We start from the raw sequence: 7,907 nt of genomic DNA, 5'->3' as shown, positions 1-7,907 counted from the left end.
GATCCATGACCCCCTATCATAGAAAGAGCACATAGTGGTACCAGAGTTATCACTAGTCCCTGGTAGCATATTGGCGTCCTCAAAATTCAAATTGGAATTGATTTTTGTAAATTACAAGCGCAATAGGATTTTGCGTCAAAAGTGCGATAATTTTTTTGATTCAAGCAGATTATTGACTAACCAAGCTACTGTAAAGTTATAGCCACCAAGTAATTTTTATATAGGTTGTGGGAATCAGAGCTTGCAGTAATATTTGCTTTTGATTGGAGGGCTTAATGCATTGTAAACGGTAACAGGTCAGGGTTTTGTAAGCTTCATTTGATCTTGATGTATTTGCGATCAGTCAAGTTTTATCAGAATAGAAACCTATTGCTAGAGACCAATCAAGCCATATTTTAACAGAGGGAAGTGTCAATCAAGGGACCATACCCACCTTAGAGCCGATTTTGGAGGAAAGTCTTTCGCAGAGATATTATACCTATATGGCCGAGGGATCCAAAAGTATGAGTTTCAAGGAAGAAACCAAATGAGAACGGGACAATTGCAACCTCCACCAGTTCTGAAACTTTTGCACCTACAATACCAGTTTGAAAATGAAAAGGGTGCTCAAATCTATAAAGTAGATATGGATCATTACTTGTGTCAAAATTTAAGAGAGACCTAGCGAGCTTAAGCTCGCAGTGCCCATAGCTTATAGTGGCGATCAATATTTTGATGAGGAGGAAAATATATATGTAGTTGTGCTTATTCCCTTTATTGTGGAAAATTGGGGATTAACATGCAAGAAAGAAAAGGTTGAAGTAGAGCATGAGAAGAAGCCGCCGAAACTGAACATTTCTAATGCGAAGCTTAGACGAGTAAATGTGGCTACTCATGTCAATATCAGCAATATGCATGTGGGCTTATATAAGTATGATAACGGAGAGAAAATACTCTATTATAGGTGTGAGGAGCCTAATGTGAGGGAGTTAACGGAACATAAATACTTGTATGTATTGAAGGAGTACGAGCGGAAGTGCGACGCGAGAGAGAGTGCAAGAAGAAGAGCACGGCGATATGGTGAACTCGCTCTGTTGTAATGTACAGAGCATAGTGAGTTCTTATTAGGTTTTTACAAAAGAATATGTGTACATACCTGGCGGCCCGCCCACTTACTTGGGCGACCACATTGGGCTTTATACCCCAACAACCTCCCACTTAAAGTCCAATGTGGTACTTTAAGTGTGAGAGAAGCTAGTATACAAGCTAATATACAAGAGATGTAGAGAAGTGATGTACTACCCTACACCTAATTGCTTGAGAAAATGCGCAAAGCTCTCTGAGGGAAGTCCCTTTGTAAGTAGATCAGTAGGGTTTTCTGTGGTGTGAACTTTGACAAGCTGAATTTGCTTATCCTCGAGCATTTCCCTGATGAAATGATACTTCACATCCACATGCTTTGTCTTTGAGTGATAAACTGGATTGCGAGCCAATTGTATAGCACTCTGACTATCACAATATAACACAGGCATCTCTTCTTTGATTCCCAAATCTGTTACTAGTCGATTAAGCCAAATTGATTCTTTGCATGCCTCTGATGCTGCAACATATTCAGCCTTTGTAGTAGACTGAGTAACACAATCTTGTAATCTAGAACGCCATGATACCGCTCCACCAGCCAATGTAAAGACATACCCTGACGTAGACCTTTGGTTGTCTAAGTCACCTGCATAATCTGAGTCTGTAAAACCCTTTAGTACACTTAGCTCCTGACTCCCATAGCATATACGCATACTCTTTGTAGCTTTCAGGTATCTCAATATTCCTTTCACTGCCTCCCAATGTTTCTTGCCTGGGTTTGACATGTATCGACTTACTACTCCCACTGCAAATGCAATGTCTGGGCGAGTAGCAATCATTGCATACATCAAACTACCCATTGCAAACGCATATGGAATCTTATCCATTTCATCCCGTTCTTCCTCAGACACAGGACAATCTTGTTTGCTAAGTTTCACATATGGTGGCAATGGAACACTCAATGCCTTTCCCTTCTCCATATTGAAACGTTGCAAAACCTTGTCAATATACTCTGTTTGAGATAACCAAATCAACTTCTGTGATCTGTCTCTCTCAATGCGCATACCAAGTATATGACTTGCCTCACCCATGTCTTTCATGTCAAACGATTTTTCCATCTTTGACTTCAAAGCTGAAATTTCTTCCAAGTGCTTTCCAGCAATCAACATGTCATCCACATACAAAATAAGGATCAGCCAACTGACATCCTTAGCCTTCTTTGTATATAGACAGTGATCGAACTCACTACTTTTGTAGCCTTGAGAAAGCATAAACTTGTGGAACTTATGGTACCATGCCTTCGGTGATTGTTTTAAGCCATAAAGACTCTTTAACAACTGGCATACCAAATATTCCTTGCCTTTCTCAACAAACCCTTCTGGCTGCTGCATGTAAATTTCCACATCTAAATCACCATGCAAGAACGCTGTCTTGACATCCATTTGGTGCAACACCAAATCTAATATGGCAACCAATTCAAGAAAGCATCTCAATGTAGTCATCTTAACCACCGGAGAGAAGACTTCATCAAAGTCAATGCCTTGTTCTTGCTTAAAGCCCTTGGCAACAAGCCTTGCTTTTTACTTTGGCTGACTATCATGAGGGGTGATCTTATACCTGTAAACCCATTTACAAGGTAGAGCCTTTTTGCCCTGTGGTAATTTAACTAGCTTCCATGTCTGGTTTTTATGCAGAGCTGTCATCTCTGACTGCATGGCCAATTGCCAATTCCCGGAGTCCTTCATTTGCACTGCTTCCTTGTAACATGAAGGATCATTACAATCAGTCAACATGACATAGTTCATAGATGGAACAAACCTATCAGGAGGTCACGTGATACATCCAAATCTATGCAAAATAGGTGGCTCAGGCTCAGCCACAACCTGTGGTTCCGCTCTATCCTGTCCTTGCTCCTCTTGAGCCCTGACATTTTGTCTTGCACGTGCAGGTCCATCTTCTTGGAAGACAACTCTTCTAATCTCCTCAACCCTTTCTGGTTTAGAATGATATTTGGCTTCATTAAAGTGAACATCATTGCTACGGATAATCTTTCTGGATTCGGGATCCCAAAGTCTGTACCCCATCTCACCAGAATTACCATAACCTAGAAAGATGCACTTTCTACTCTTTGGCTCAAGTTTGTTCCTAAATTCCTTTGGAACGTGAGTATATGCCTCACAGCCAAAGACTCTGAGATGCTTGTATGAGGGCACCTTGCCTGACCATACCATCGCTACCACTGAATCCTTCTGCAAAACCTTGCTAGGAGATCTATTTATAAGATGAACAGATGTTGATACAGCTTCAGCCCAAAACCCATTTGGCAGCTGTGCATTAGACAACATACTTCTGACCTTCTCTTGTATGGTCCGATTCATCCTCTTAGAACACCATTTTGAGGAGGATTGTAAGGAGCAGTAAGTTCACGTTTTATACCTTTTGACTCACAAAAGTCCTGAAAGGCCTTTGAAACATACTCTCCACCATTGTCAGTGCGTAAGCATTTAAGCTTCTTGCCACTCTGATTCTCCACAAGTGTCACAAATATTTTGAAAACACTAAACGCTTCATCCTTGTGCTTGAGAAAGTAAACCCATACTTTCCTCGAGTAATCATCTATAAATGTCATAAAGTAAGAAGCTCCCCCTAGAGATAGGTTAGGCATAGGTCCACACAAATCACTATGAAAAAGTGCCAACTGTGTATCTCTTCTACTGCTTCTATGCTTATGTGGCTGTTGTGTTTGCTTACCATACAAAAAATGTTCACAGAATTCAAAATCATTGAATGAAAAGCTAGGCAAATAACCAGAACGACACAAGATTTCCATTCCCTTCTTGGACATATGTCCTAATCGGATATGCCACAAAGAAATGTTTGGCTGCTCGGTTACATTGATTACATTTGTAGAGACATTTGATACATAAATCATGTAAAGTCCTCCAGACTTTACTCCATGTGCTACTGTCATAGAACCCTTGGATATCTTCCACATGTTCTGTCCAAAAGTGGTGACGTAGCCAACATCATCAAGTAAACCTGTGCTGATCAAGCTCTTTGTAATTGCGGGAACATGTCTCACATTCTTCAGCATGAAAGAAGAGCCATTCTGAAACTTCAATTGAACATCTCCAACACCTAAGATCTCACATGTATGCCCATTGCCTAGCCGAAAATGATCTTTAGTGGTCACATAAGAGGTAAACCACTCCTTGTTTGGAGACACATGAAGTGATGCCCCTGAGTCTATAATCTAGTCACTCAGTGCATGTCCATCAGATGCTGTAAGAAGAGCTGAGTCCATTGTATTCTTCAAGAAGTAGATGTCTCCTGACACTAGACCGTCATCCTCTACAACAGTGTTTGTCACATTTATTTCTTGAATCTTCACGGAGGACTTGTTCTTCTCACCACGGTCTTCAGCTTTCTCTTTGCCTTTTTCTGCTTTCCATTCTCTGCACTCTCTTTTCATGTGACCCTTCTTGCCACAATGGTAGCATTCTATGTCACTCTTGCCTTTAGCACTGCGAGACTTTCTATGAGACTGATTCCTCTTTCCACCTTTGTACTTTTCTTTCGTCCTTCCCCTGACAACTAAGGCTGTTCCTTTGCCTTTGTCCATTGTCTTTCTATTGGTTTCTTCAGTAAGCAAACTGCCTTCTACACCTGCTATGGTCAAACCATCTGGAGGTGCAGAATTACTCAAAGCTGTGCGAAAAGTGTCCCAACTTTTCGGCAATGTGATCAACAGGAACATAGCTCTAACAGATTCATCAAACTTGACACCTTGAGTTGACAACTGACTGTAGATGGTGTTGAATTCATTCAGATGATTGGACATAGGTGTCTCTTCTTTCATCTTCAAGTCAACAAGCTTCTTAAGCCAGTATACCTGTGAAGCCGCACTCTGCTTCTCATAAAGATCACTCAGCTTTGTCCATGCTTCATAAGCTGACATCTCATCTGCTACATTGAAGTAAACGCTTTCTGCCAAAGTCAGCATAATGGTAGAAAGTGCCACATCCATTTCGCTCCATTCATCTTCATCCATATCTTGTGGTTTTATCCCCTTGAGCTTTATAGGTTTTATCTGCTTCTTTTGTACCAACACGTGCCAAATCTGCTTCTTCCACAATGGAAAATTGGTTCTATCCAGCTTCTTGATATTGTAAAGAGCAGTGTCCTGTGATCCAGCCATAGCTACGCTTCACAGTAGTTTACTTTCCTGGGAAAAATTCTGTAGAGTTTCCCCTGTAAGCTGACCTTTGAACCAATATCAACCTGTCAAATGAACCAAGAAAGCTTCAAATTCTGCAGAAATTTCAGCAGAGTCTCCTTTGTAAAATGGCTCTGGTGTACTCAAAAACAGACCAAAAACAGCTCAAAAAACCACTGTCTCTCTAACACTATAAGCTGTGGGTAAACCTGTCGTGCACCTGTACTGTCTCTCATTGTCGTGTCACTGTCCTGTAAGCATAGACTGCGACAATGCCTCAACGGCAGTAAAGCAAAGATGCAATCCCAACTTTCTAACTCACAGTCAATACATCCTAGCTGCCTATCTAAGGGTGCTCGAGGGATCGCTCCAAGACCTGTATCACCGAAAGGATCTCAACATTCGAGAATCCCCCAGCTCAATAAAACCTCACTCGACCCTCAACAAAGGCTGCAGTAAATATGACAATACATAGACTTCCCACAAAGTCATACATCCACAAATTTCCCATTGTATGTTGTAACCGCTGCGGCGGTTGTTTGCTGTGTGACTCACAGCGAGCAAACCCTCAACAGACATACATCATCTTTGACAATACATCCCATGTGGAAGTGCCTGCAATGTCAGGATGAAATCTAAAATATCAAACAGCAAACACAAGCTACCTGATGAACTAGTGGATGTCGCCTACAGTCTGTGTGTAGATGCGCCCGTGTCATATGTGACACACCTCCAAGAACTGTGAGCCGTCCTTCGATGTGTAGACAGCCACGAATCAGCACTCTAGGAGTGCCGATATCCTCAGCACCTGTAGTCATAGGCCGAAACCCCAAATTTGCAGAGTCGGATCTGTACCCGCCGAGACCACGTAGTTAAAAATGGCCTGCGCAGAACTTTGTCGAAGCTGAACGGTGGCCGAGATGACCTCAGAATGAAATTTTGAGAACACCAAACCCTTTGGGCTTTCCCACAAGATTTGGGGCCGTGTCTTTGCCTGTCGAATTTAACTCCAATCTGAGCAGGTGACTGTAGCCTCCTGCAGTGCTGCCCCGAGCCTCGATCTGAGCTCTGATACCGGTTGAAGGAGTACAAGCGGAAGTGCGACGCGAGAGAGAGTGCGAGAAGAAGAGCACAACGATATGGTGAACTCGCTCTGTTGTAATGTACAGAGCATAGTGAGTTCTTATTAGGTTTTTACAAAAGAATATGTGTACATACCTAGCGGCCCACCCACTTACTTGGGCGACCACATTGGGCTTTATACCCCAACATGTATTCACATTTGAAGTGGAGAGAGATATGAAGATAGTCATGTTAGACAAGTATAGTCAAAAGTATTTGGCACTGACCCACAATGAGCTTGAGGGATCTACATGATTTGGGGGACCACTCCATCAGTACTATGTCACCCCTAGCATGCACATACCTCAGAAACAATATGACCCAAAACTACGAGAGTGAGTCCTCTGAAATATCATGTGGGAGACTCTTTTAATCGACCACATTTCTTTGAACAGAAACCGATGTGATCCTTGGATTCCCTGGTTCCTATGTCTACACATCAAGGTAGTGAAATCCTAGACACAATTTTTCAGCATAAGGGTGTCGGATATCAGAGCCAAAAGTTGGGATGTAAGACTTGAGGAAAGGGCGACTGATCGAATCCCTTCCAGAGCACCCGTCAATGGTTATGAGACTAGAGATGTAATGGTAGGAGAACCTGGAATGATGAGAATGGTAGCAGAATCTCAAAGAATGTGACCTTCTCAAGTGGCAAAGTGTGTACCAAAGAAGTACAGCAGATCGAGAGACCCGTACGCTCATGTTTTCATATCTAAGCAATCCTTAAGGGCAAAACAAGTCACGGATTTTCATACATAGTATGAAGGCTTTGGTTTGACATTGGAAGGGACTGCATTGACTTGGTTCCAACCAAGCCACTAAATAGTAGAGATTTTTTGAATTTTGAACATTGATCAACTCTTGTAAGAGTTTTCCAAGGAATTATCTAAGAGGGGAATCAAGCACATCACAATTTCTCAAATTTATGCCTTTAAACAATAGGAAAATACAAAGGTGAAAGAAGCTTCACTTCGCTTCAAGCAATACATAAAAAGATGTCCACTACAAGAGCTACCACATGACGATTGCTTATCGGTTCTCTTTATAGAGGGCCTCAGAAATGAAACTCTAAAAAATGACTTACACTTGAAGACTTGCACAACATTCGAACAAGTCACTAGGGAAGCATTGTACCTGGTTGACAATTGCAAAACATATGGGGAGGTAGTGGAGGATGTAGAAACAAACACCAGTAGTGCCTCTTCTATTGTCAGTGAGTCAATTGCAAAATGTAGTGTTGGTGCTTCAATCACTCAAAATGTGGATCACCTAATCAAAGCAGTTGTCCATAGGATGAATCAGACCTATAGACAAAACTCCAATCTGAGGCCGCAGCAACCACAAGCCGTCAATGCTCCAAGAGAGTTGAAGTGGTATTCTATTGAGCAGAATTACACAAATCATGATACAAATGAGTGATTCTATAACCAGAATTATGTGAGGGAAAGGCTGTATGGACCTACAGTGGTATAGCAATTGCCGCCACCTCCGAGGGATTAGATCAGACCCA

This window comes from Adiantum capillus-veneris, chromosome 19 (assembly GCF_014529385.1).
Source record: "Adiantum capillus-veneris isolate H3 chromosome 19, ASM1452938v2, whole genome shotgun sequence".
Lineage (NCBI taxonomy): Eukaryota > Viridiplantae > Streptophyta > Polypodiopsida > Polypodiales > Pteridaceae > Adiantum > Adiantum capillus-veneris.
Note: the sequence above shows the minus strand (reverse complement) of the source record.